The sequence below is a fragment of the Anolis sagrei genome, chromosome 5 (genome assembly GCF_037176765.1).
Source record: "Anolis sagrei isolate rAnoSag1 chromosome 5, rAnoSag1.mat, whole genome shotgun sequence".
Taxonomy (NCBI): domain Eukaryota; kingdom Metazoa; phylum Chordata; class Lepidosauria; order Squamata; family Dactyloidae; genus Anolis; species Anolis sagrei.
In genome coordinates this window covers 156,298,195-156,311,047 of record NC_090025.1, presented here as the reverse complement: position 1 = coordinate 156,311,047, position 12,853 = coordinate 156,298,195, and the positions used below count along the sequence as shown (strand labels likewise).

At 38.2% G+C, this 12,853-nt stretch overlaps 1 long non-coding RNA gene across 4 annotated transcripts in view; it reads right to left on the bottom strand.

Annotated features, from left to right (window-relative positions):
- LOC132776070 (uncharacterized) overlaps window positions 1-12,853 on the bottom strand; it is a 121,627-nt gene that overhangs the window by 23,733 nt on the left and 85,041 nt on the right. The gene's annotated exons all lie outside the window — the stretch shown is intronic.

Here is a 12,853-nt window from a genome sequence, read left to right as displayed (position 1 = left end):
ACTCTGATAGCCGAAAGCGAGGAGGAGCTGAGGAGCCTTCTAATCAAGGTGAAAGAAGAAAGCGCAAAAGCCGGGTTGCAGCTAAACATCAAAAAAACCAAGATTATGGCAACAAGTATGATTGACAAGTGGGAAATAGAGGGAGAAAATGTGGAGGCCGTGACAGACTTTGTATTTCTAGGCGCAAAGATTACTGCAGATGCAGACTGTAGCCAGGAAATCAGAAGACGCTTACTTCTTGGGAGGAGAGCAATGTCCAGTCTCGATAAAATAGTAAAGAGTAGAGACATCAGACTGGCAACAAAGATCCGCCTAGTCAAAGCCATGGTATTCCCTGTAGTAACCTACGGATGTGAGAGCTGGACCTTAGGGAAGGCTGAGTGAAGGAAGATAGATGCTTTTGAGCTGTGGTGCTGGAGGAAAGTGCTGAGAGTGCCTTGGACTGCGAGAAGATCCAACCAGTCCATCCTCCAGGAAATAAAGCCCGACTGCTCACTGGAGGGAAGGATACTAGAGACAAAGTTGAAGTACTTTGGGCACATCATGAGGAGAGAGGAAAGCCTAGAGAAGACAATTATGCTGGGGAAAGTGGAAGGCAAAAGGAAGAGGGGCCGACCAAGGGCAAGATGGATGGATGGCATCCTTGAAGTGACTGGACTGACCTTGAAGGAGCTGGGGGTGGTGACGGCCGACAGGGAGCTCTGGCGTGGGCTGGTCCATGAGGTCACGAAGAGTCGGAGACGACTGAACGAATGAACAACAACAACATACTAAATACTGGAAGACTCAATCCACCATTATAAAAACAGCTTAATGATAATTATAGGGTTTTTTTTTTTAAAGAGATGTAGCAACCTCAGAAGTATGCATGAAAACAAGCCAAAGTTAAAAGGAATTCTTTGGAGATGGGATTAGAAATGTTGTGGATCCTGTGCTAGAACTGGGCAGGGTTTTTATATTTATATATAAGAACCCCGATATCTGATTCTAAAGATCCGCACTTAAGAATGTTAAGCTTGAAAAATCATCTATGTATCAGACAAAATTGAATGGAGATCATAGTTTTTCCACACAGATGTCTATCCCTGGTTATCTCAAACTTTTTTATTTCAAAAATGCAAGTAAAAATGTTTAAATATCATTTTGCTATTGTGAAATCCCTGCCAACTCCTGAAAGGAGATCTCCATACCTCTTATTTTTTTTATCATTGTAGATCTTTTATGGAAAGGTATAGTATAAATGTCAATAAATATTAGTCTAGAAGTTATTTTCTTAGTCGTCCAATGCAAATGATACCAAATTTTCAGCAGATACCATCTTGAACTGTATAAAACCCAAGCTACTATTTCTTTTTAAAATTACAAAAATTCCTCAAAGGTGCCAGTTTATTTCAAAACCTGTACTGCTTCTGTGAGCAAGTACCTGTTGAATTATGTTCTGGGTGCTCCATTTTCTTAGTTCCCTTCATGATCACTGCTAGTCCAAATAGAATATCAGTATGAGCCACCATCATGCAAAACTTGTGTCCATAAGTATTCAAAACTAGTGTCCTAATCTGACCCGTTCAGCACATAGGAAGAGTGTTGGTGACAGTGTGCATTAAGACAAAGGATTGGAATAGAACCTTCCTGATCCACCTGTCCAGGTGTCTGCAAAGGCCAAAGATACTCTTAAGCATCCTATATACTCCAGAGTATCTCCCAACTTTATTTAATGTAGAACAAACTTGGGTGAAAGGCAAACAAACCCTGGATACCTACTAAAAGATTCCATGCATCATGAAGACTGCCGGGGCTGAATTCAGATGTGTATGTGTGTGTATCTCTATCTCTATCTTTCTTTATCTAGGATAGACGAGAGCAAGGAAAAAAGAGGTCCCTACACTTAAAGAAACTAAACTATTTGTTTCTACATTACAAAAAGGATAGGGGAGGCTAAAACAATGCAGAGCATTTGATATCAAACAGCCAGGTAATTGGGAAGAATATAGCATTGGAGGATGGGGCTGGGGGAAGAGGACTGAAAAAGAGAATATTGAGAAAGGGAGAAGGACATGGACAGACAAAAAGATTTAGAGCCGTGTATATTGCCCTTGGACCTATCTGATAAGAAGATGCTCTTTTTGTGAGTATTTTTGTAAGCTTGCTGGGTGATGTTGCTGTGTGATGTGGACTCTTTATCAGACTTTTATTTGGAGAAGGATATACCATGGAAGTAGACCAATATCATGGAAGTAGGCCAATATCACAGAAGTAGACCAATCTGTGACACCAGCCTCTAGAGACCACCAACAGTGTGGTCTTGGGGAAGGGGTTTAATTGTTGGCAAGGAAATCTGAAAATGACAACCTATATGGTGGCAGATATCTGTGGCCATGATCAGTGAGGCCCAGTGCCAGCTCCTGATCCAGGGCCAATTGTACATAGCACTTCTTGCAGCTGAAGAGGAATCACCACCCAGGCAGCTTATTTCATGTGTTCCCCTTCAAAGCATATAATGCTTTTCTAAACAAAAAAGTTTCCAAGATCAAGTCTGAGATGAAATAAGAATGTTTAGAGTAACAGAGACCAATTGTGTCCATGTTACACAGGCTGTGAATCTGCTGAATTTTAATGCAAACCTTAAGGTAGCCCTCATAGGTACTCAACCCTGTCAGAACAATAAACTCAATGCCTTAGTTAGCTCCTTGAATTTCTGAAGGACTATACTGCTCTACTGACATGGAAGAAGCCACCCATTACCAATAGTTACAAGATAATTCAGCCACAATACATGAAATGCAGAACATTTCCAAAATCACAAGTGTGAAAATAAAATGGAGGAAGTAGAGAATTGTAGAGTCATCAGGCTTTTTTCCCAGATATATTTTTATATCAAAAACTAAAAATATATAAGTTATTTGACAAGATTCAAAAATCCAAGAGAATTCATGAACAAATTCCACATATTATTTCCATTTAAGTTCAAGCCACTGGCATGCAGCTTCTTCCATACCTCAGCACCTCTTCTCTTCTACAAAGCTGCCCAAATATCTTTGAGGATATCTTCAAAAGTGAGATGCTGGACTTGACAATTATTTAATTTGACTGGGATTCAACCAGCTACTAGCTGAATGTTTTAAAGTTTACTGATATGGGAAGACACAATTTTCTAGTTTTCATTGTTATAATAGCCACTTTGCATGTTACATACAAAAACATATTCAGTTTGATATTAAATGTAAGAGTTTGGTTACAATTAATTGGGGGAGGGGAGAGAGAAAACTTCCAAAAATGTCTTTGGGTATTACTACATCATACTTCGGATATCCTGGGCTTGCCGTCTGAAATTCAGTTACAAACAAGGTTGCAATTGAAGAAATGTGCCAACATTTATCAATTCAGCAGAAAGACTCGCTATATGAAACAAATACAGAAAAAATAAGTACCTGGTGATGCTTCCACTGCAAAGCAGTCAGCTTTGTACACATAAAGATCAGTTAGGTTTTACTACTGATGTTTATTGGATACCTTGTAGCTCTTGTAACTTGGGACTCAAACTGGGATGGAGAACATGTAGACCCCTCCTGATGCAATCGGATTGCAACACTCTTGGCAGCACAGCCCATGGTGAGACATAATACCCACCCCTGCCCAGAACCAACTTAAGTGACCACTGTGCTAATCACACAAATCTGAAGATCAGAATGCCAATATCTCGTGCACATTAGGGAATTTGCTTCCAGTAGTTTTATTTTGCAATCTTTACAGAAATGTACAGCATTTGTACTTTCTCTGCCAACCTCAATATTTAATCATCCCTCTTCAATTTAAGCTGCTGAGAATTGCTTCCCTCTATCGTTGCAGTTTCTTTATTGGTATTGAATTATTTAATACTTATATTACAGTAGCACCAAGAGACTATGAGCAGGCTCACTGGAGCTGTTGTGCTTTGCATTGTACAGACAGTCATCATTCTTGCCCTAAGGGGATTACATACCAGTTTAAAAATATGCTGCAAGATCATTACTATTTGACCTTGATATTTTCATGCTATTCCTTCCATTTTCTCATTTGTTTTCAAAAATTCTCACTCTTATAATATGGGTGACATGTGGCACTTAGATTGCAGACTTAAGCACATTTCTTACATGCCCTCAGTGAACTCCATGGGGTTTACTTCTGAGTACACATGCTTAGGGCATTGGTGTCATTTTCTCCCTTCTAATGCTTCAGGTGCATGAGATTTTCCCATTATAATATGCTAGAGATGTCGCTAAGAGGCAGGCTTGGATTGCAACAGTAAGGGTGTTGCATTCAAAAATGCAACCCATGTACCATCTATAGTGTTATCTTCCAGGAATATTTGCACCAATTCATAAGCTATTTGTGTAGGCTGAACAAAAACAGCAAGATAAATAGCATAATATGCCAGACACTTGTTGCCAACAACTTACACTCTACAGACATGCCTTGCCAGCAGCCAAAGGATTTGACAGGGGGAAAGCAATTCAAACCCCCATAAGACACTGGTATTAATGTATTGACTGAATAAAGAACTGAAGCAGGAGAGAGGTGCCTGGGCAGACAGTTAAGCAGCTAGCCCCTCCTTCCTGCTTCAGTTCTTTATCCAGTGACCCACCCGCTCAGCACTTTATGAGTGAATGCTGGTCACCTTAGGGGACCGGTAGGATTTTTCCCCGTCTCCTAAAGGTAGGATTTTTTTTTTCGCCTACCCCATATTGTGTCATTGGAGGAAGGAGTTTGCTCGGGTGGTGCTACTAATTAAGTGGTGGTGCTACATCATTGGTGTTCACTTTGGGACCCTCTATGTGGGGGTGAAGGGGGATACTTGGGATGACCCTGATAAGTTTTGGGGTTTGGGGGTATTTTGGAATTTTCCCCTTGGGACTGGACAAGGAGTGGGTCGCTTTCTCTTATAGAGTTCTGGAGCTCGGGAGGGAATGCCCCTGGAATAGCCTTCTAGTAATGACTGTCTTGCCAGCAAGCCATTAAGTGGACTGTCCCTGGGGTCAGCTGTTTGGCCAGAGGTACATTTTGTTGCTCCCTTCAGGTTAGTTTTTACTGCTTTCGATTGCAATTTAAATAGTTCAATAATTGGCCCTTTGTTCCATAACTTGTTGTCTGGTCTCTTATTTCACAGTGTTTCTTCAAGTGAGGTAAATTAGATTGAAAGTAGATCACTCAGAAATGAATATTATCACTTCTCTACTTGAATAGCTCTCACAGATAGTACCATTTTTGTAGTGTTGTAATCTGAAGAGGTGTTTAGGTAATTTTTGCGCAAATAAATAAGATCTTAAAATGCAAAAAAGTATCTTGTGACAATTGACCACTTTCTCCACATTTTGCTTGAAATTTTGAGCCACCTTTTTTGTCAAGAACAAGAAAAGGTGAAAGTGTTATTTGCACCTCATTACTTTTATTGTTTCGATCATCTTCATTTTTATTATGTGATACTTTTTATTTTACATGTGTACCTCTGTACAAAAGGTGGACAACCAAAATAAACTGAAGTCAGCTTTATGGTTACGTCATTTGGCTGACATTTGTGAGTCTGTTGCCCAGGAATGTATTTACTCCTTACAGAAAGATGTAAGGCAGCAGCAGTATGTGCTTATCTTCTCCTTAGGATAATTTATAAGAAGCTCTAATTTTTCTCTGTTCTCTTTATTCCACTTGGAAAGTAACTCAAAATCTCTTTCTGATTTCAAATTTTAGTTGTTGTTGGCTTTCTTTACTGATTTTCAGATGGTTTCATGCCCAGACAACAGCCTTCACCTCCTGAAAAGTGTGTGAGGTTTATGAGGAACTTTCTAGTTGACTAAGCAGGTAGAAAGTAAAGAGGCTAAGATATATACTTGGTGGAAGAATGGTATTGGGGAGAGGCAGGAGCCAGACTACATCCAAGGTAGCCTGGGTTAAAAAGTGAAGGTGATGAATGGCAAAATGAGGGATGTGTAGGAAGCATTACAGGAAATATTTCCCCTTACAAATGTCACCTGGACAGTTCAAATCAGTCTAAAAATGGGAGAAGGAAATTGGGTTGAAGAATAAGGAATGAATCTTTCAGCCATTCAGGCATAAATATGGAACATGACAATTTAAACATCGCCCACACTGGAAGAAATTATTTCCCTAACTAGAGATATAAGACCTCCCTCCTGTTATTTTACAATGCTTACCATTTATTGTTGCTGTTGTTAATGTGTGTTTTCAGATCATTTCTGACTTATAGCAACCTGAGGCAGTAGCAAATCTATCACAGATTTCTTCAGATGCAATTTGCCATTACCATGAACTTCCATGGCTCAGTGGGAATTGAAACTCTAGTTTCTCAGAATACTGGTTTGGCACTCAAACCACTAGTTCATACTGCCTTTCTTAATAGTTTCCACACTTTAACTGAAATGACTAAGCCCTATAACCAAAAAAGCAGTCACTTACAACCTCATCATACAGGGCTTAAACCGGCATTAAGCTGGTTAAGCCCTATGTCATCCACTGAGCCTGTTGGATCCCATCAAATGATGCTGGCAGGGCTCCATGGGTGATGTAGGGTTGAGCTGGTGCATTCTGCCACTGTGGCAACTCGGGAGACTTCCCGTGTTGCCACAAAAATCCATGGGGGGGGGGAGCCATGTGATTGATGCTTCCACCCAGGAGATCAGTTGATTCAGGAGCCAGGTAATGCAGGGCATGGGGCAATGGCCCCGTGCCCCCCAAAAGGGTCACCAGATTCACCATGACACGTGGCAATTCCACTGGTAGTGTGACAAGGTCATTAATTAGACGGGCTGCTCAGATCTTCATACTGTTGACCAATCTAAGAGAATTTTTCATTCTCCAATGACCATCTTCCAAAGACAGTCATACAATCAGCTCTATATGCTTCAAGCCTTCATGAAGGCCTGCACACTGTATGCATACAACTGAATATTTCAAACTTCAGACAACACATTTTTGTTCCATAGTACTTGCAGTAGTATTTTTTTTTTCAAAAGCTGAGATTTCAGATATTCCATTTCATCATTCACATAACTGAAATGGCTTTTTTCAGCTTCAAGGTTAAGAGCAATAACAATTAATTTTTACCAATTTCTTTGCTTACTTGGTTTCCATGAATTCATTACTGTCTTTATTAAATTGGCAGTACACTTTTCATACATTTAAAGCATTGTTATAGTAGAAAAGGAAAAGAATTTGTAAATGTATTGAAAAAAGCCTAATTGTTTCAGCTTGGATGTAGCAACGTGGCATGGTATCAAGTTTTTAATGGGCCTCTCTCTGTTCTCATGAGTGCACATGAGCAGGCACATGCTAAAACAATGGCTGTGTTATCAATAAAGCACAATATCCACATTAACGCTAGAAGCAAGTCATGAGAAGCCCAGCCGACATCCCATCTGCTCTCGAGAATTAACTTTAGGAAATCATATGTAATATAGACATTTCTGCCTGCATATCATAAAGCCCTGACATATCCAAGCTTTCATTAAAAAGGCCCTGAGATGTGACTTGAATAACAATCTGTCTCAGCTAATTAGTATTTTCAGTTCAGCATATTCACTTTCAGACGTATTGCTGTTTGCACATGGTAATTTAGGTAAACAGATCCCATCCACAGCTGCATCAATTAACACTGCTAATCAAAACTGAATTCAGGTAATTAGGCACATTTATGCAAAAAGTGTGTAATTTGGGGGGAAAGCTAGATCCTGCAGTAATAGTTCAATAAGCAGGAGTCTCTCTTTGCAAATAAGATGAAGAAACAAGGATAATTTGGCCAAAATGTACATGAATTGCAGACTCAGTAGAAAATATCTAAATTACATCTCAGCAATGAACTGGCCTGCATTGTCAAAAGCTGGATGAATTTTAATATAATTATCATCTTCAATATTAGAGCTGTAGGCTGATTCACATCCGAACAAAGGTTTTATTTTTATCAAGAAGAACATTCAAGGTTAATGCATTTACAAATACATATCAACATCGACTTTGCTGGCAAAATACTATCTACAAAAGAGGATTTTTAAAGATACAGCCTTTATTTACATGAAAAACAATTCCATTTATTCATCCAAAACCTTTGTATTCTGTTCACCCAGGCATAAAATTGTAAAATGGCAAATATGCTAAAATTCTCTTCATGACAAGGAAATATGAAAAGATGTTGGGGGGCAGGAGGAAAACCAGTTGGGGCATTTCTAAAAGGAATCTTGTATTAGTTCCAATTAAGGGGACAACTGTAACTCCAGAAGAAACAAGCAAGAGAAGACTTCTGTTTTCTAAAAGATCAGGGAGCATTGAAGAAATTGGGGTTTTTTGTGGGAATACTGGGATTGGTTCCCTTTCAGTGCTATTTGAATGTGTGCACCTATGTACTTGGAGCTAGCCCTAAAAGGGAAACCCAACCATAGTAAGAGGGGCAGATCCAACCATTCCTTCCTCCTTCAATAGTACTATATACTTAACTTTAAAAAAAGAGGAAGCAAATCCATTTTCAGAACTATACTCACTGCATTTCTGATTTCACCGATTACAGTAGCATTTGGTGATCTGTGACTCTAATTTATCTGCATCCTATCACCACAGTGCATACATATTGAGCTTGCTTTGTAGTATTGTTGTATAGCAGGTCCCTATCTGTTTCTGTCCACTGGGATATGAGCAGTATATCTACAGCTCATGCACATCTCCCCCTATTCTCACACAATTCCACAATGTAATTATGTCCTTCAGATTCATGTTAGTATTCTTAGTTTATTACAATGTCAGTCTTGTTGATTGTGAAATGACGTGTTGATTTTTTAAATATCTCAAACATAGTTAAAAATAAGTTGTTTGTTTAAAAAAGATTAAAATAGGCAAAGGAATGGGAGCCATGTAACTGTCACTGATAAATGCCTTTGCCATGTTGCAGCTCGAATTCTATGGAAACACTTTACAAATTGCTGTATTGATTTTTAACAGATGTCAAAAATGAATCTATCAACGTACCTACCCCCAGCAAATTCATGTTCTCATAATTTGCCAATATTAGCTCAAATTTATTTTTCTTCTAAAATATCATGTAATCTTTTCACAAGTCACAGCAAATTTTTATTTATTATTTATTTATTGTTCACATTTAGACTTTCTGGAAGTGTATGGAATGTGTATGCCTTATATGGCTTCACAAAGATGTCTATTCAAGCTTGGTATCTAGATTAATAACCAGCATTTGCACACCAGAGAACCATGGAGTCCTGATCTTTGGGGGGGGGGGGTAGTCAACTTGGAACCCCAGAAAAAGATGTTAGATACAAAAGATGTTCAGCCTTTCTGTATGAAGCCACATAACCTTACAGCTTGCTAAAAATACCCTACTATTGAGAGCTTCTTCACTGGTAAGGCCTTGTGGCTTATAAAGGGGTCCTGGGAATACCTGTGACCATGTCCTATTGCTGTGTTCACCATCTGCCCTGCATATTTGCTGCACATATAATTATATTGTCTACTGTTCTAGATATAGCACACCCTCTTTTGATAAGGCAAGGAGAAAATATATCCATTAATATATTTGCACTCAAGGTCTTAGGAATGTTGTTTTTCTCTCAAGATAACATAGATGGTGATATCATTACATGCATTATAATGTCATCATGTGCCATACATATACTCTATTGACCAGTTACTGCAAGTGGTCAATAGAATCAATGCACTATGTGCATGTACCAGAGTTGTTATATCCCAGGCTTTAAGACTGATTCCCTCAACCTGGCCTTTTCCAGAGGTGTTACTCTTCAAATTCTGCCATTCTAGTCAAAAGTGCATTGGTATGATTTGCATTTCAACATCTGGAAAAGTCCACTTTGGGGAAAGCAACTTAGAAATAGGAATGAAAAAATATTCCAAACTATTTGAAAATGGTTGAGAAACTGCAAATAGGCTTTGCAGTTTGAAAACAACACAGTTTTTGAACACTTTCTCACAATGGAAGCAAACTGCTGAAATCACTTATTGTTTTCTTCAAAAATTAAATGAGGAAGTATTGCATCCTTTTTGAAGAAATCATTAATAAATTAAACCACTAGTAGCAAGTGTGATAACCAAATATGCCATTCTACATAAATACCACAGTTTTTTTAAAAAATGAATGATTTCACTAATGAACCAATTAAATATGACATAATAAATTTATTTCTATCATCTCACAACATTAAGTTAATTGCTACATTTTAAACAACCAGAATCAATGAATTAACCTTTCTCCCTAATATTTCAAATTCTGGTATTCACAGCAACCATAATTGAGAAGTATGTCTCATATATGTGCAACAGGATGAGTGGCCCTGCTTCAGGAGACACCACAAGCAGAGAAACCGCATAGATATTAAGTAGGAAACATAAATCAAATAGTTTGGACTTTGATTTAAAGGGTTTAGTCTGGTGAAGCTCAATTTCAGGCTCTAAAACATTGTGAATAGTTTAGCAAAAAAGGAGCAGGTCAATATCCCCAAAGCATCAGAGTTCTTTTTACTATTTTGAGCACACTTGATAACCTGATGTCAACATAGGTACTAAACTAATCATGCCATTACTATTTCTTTTGTTTTGTATAATTTGCTCCACTGTGTAAATTAAAGAACAATTCTAAAGATCATTTCAAATCAAAGTACCATATGAAACAGTTACTAGCTCTTTAGTACAATTTATGACTAATTTGTGATTAAATGAAATGTCATGTAAGGTATTCTTCTAAAAATCATACTGAAGTTTATTGTGTGAAATGCTTTTCTGATAGGGATACCTACAACTTCATCTCATGTGCCTTCACAAGCATCCAAGGACACTTGCAGCACAGTTGATCCACTGATCCCCACACCGCCCATCACATGATGCACACTAATTTCCGGTGGGGCTCTGTTGATCAACTGTTGTGAAGAGTCCTACGACGCTTCACCCAGAACACAGGAGGTTTCCCATGTTCTGTAGGGGGCAAGGGGGCCAATGCAGGGGGAAGCTGCTTGATGACATTTCCCTACATGTGATAGAAAAGTATTGCTGTGGGTAAGGTGGGGTGACAGGAGTGCTCCGCTGCCCTGCGCATTCACCATGGAGGCTGGCGAATCACCCCCACTGCCTCTCATCAATGTGACAAGGTCCAAATGGCTCTACCTAAAGGCTGCTCCTTGTTTCCATATTTTTAATGCATGCTTTTTTCTGTAAGGCATTATATGAAGTTCACATATAGATTGTTACAAATATATCTATAAATGTGTTGAGAAGCTGGGCTTGAAAAATAATTGTTTTTTCTACCTAAAATTCTCAGAATACTAATTAAAAAAATTAACGAGGAAAAGAATAAATACTGGCATATTTCAGTCAAAAGCTGAAAAAGTTATTAACCCTGCCCCCCTATAATCCTGTGCATGAAAATGAATTGAAATCAACCTCTTTTTAGTCAAAATAATTGATACAACCTTATGTGGTCAGGTTTCACTTTGAAACTTGTTTGATTTTTAGATCCAAATTGTCAACTGTCAGTGAGCATATTCCTTAAACTGATAATTGTTTCACAAACTCACTTCATTTTAAAGACCTAATCTAGGGTTACTGCTAACCCTTAAAGGAATTCCAGTGTATTGAACATAAGGAATATTCATGAATGCAGACTCAAGGTATTCATTCCATAAGCTTCAAAATGCCCAGGTCCAAAAAATAAGTGTTAATGAGACAGAATTGTTGTCTTGACTTACTCTCAGCCTTCCATATTTGCAAAATAATAAAGCAAATGGAAGTAGGCTACATTTGAGAGGACATTTTTGTTTCACTTGAGTTTTGTCTGGAAAAATCACTCCCCATATTGGGCAGAACAAAGCATGGCATTGTTTAGAACTATTTACATAGCAATATTTTAATGTGTCTTCTTTGAACATCTAGAAAATGTCTCAATAACTATCTGCCAAGAAAGGCATCGAAATAGAAGCACTACACAGATAGGTGAGGTTACTTTTTGGGGGGCGCACCTCCCACTAGCCATGCTGGTTAAAGTACTGCCCCAAATATGACATGCCCAGCATTTGTATAGGAGTCCTATGATGCAGAGACCTAGGACAGTATTTTCCATTTCATTTCTTTTCCATTATTTCCATGGTTTAAATTAAACAATCTTCAAGGTACACAAGCAGCAGATATATTTCATTAGAAAAATCAAACAGGTAGGATTAGCTCCAAATGCTATATGTGGTTTGAATAACTGAAAATATATTCAGACAGGCATATGTATGTATATGTACGTCTGAACAAACCTGTAATCTAGGTGTGATTGCTCAAGGCATTTAATAGAAACAGTGTCATATAATTTTAGCTATACAATTATTTCAAATGATACATTAAGAGTGTTTATATGACAATGTCAATGTTTGAAAAAGCCTGACAGTAAAAGCTGACAGGTAGCAATTATCTATATGAAAATCTTTAAAAGAAATAGAATCATTATACATGTAGAGTGGGATATAACTAAGAGGCAATTATGTGTCTTTTTAAAGTAAAGGATTGCTTCAAATACAGAGATAATCCAAGACTTAAGAGTATATGTGTTCGGTACACTGCAGAGTTTCTCTTTTTCTTTCCCTCCCTGCCCAAAATCATCTAACTGGCCCAATCACAAGTTCAGTTCTCATCCTATTTCACTTTTTTCATAGAGTCCCATAAAAAGGCTTTTTTTCCCCCTGAAGGGTGTTTTAAGTGCAAATGAAAGGACTAGGTAGAAGGCAGCTGCTGCCTGAGGCTGCTTAATTTCTGTGCTACAATGCCTTAAGATTTCTCTATCTTGACAGAGTCAGTGGAAACTCATCTTTGATGA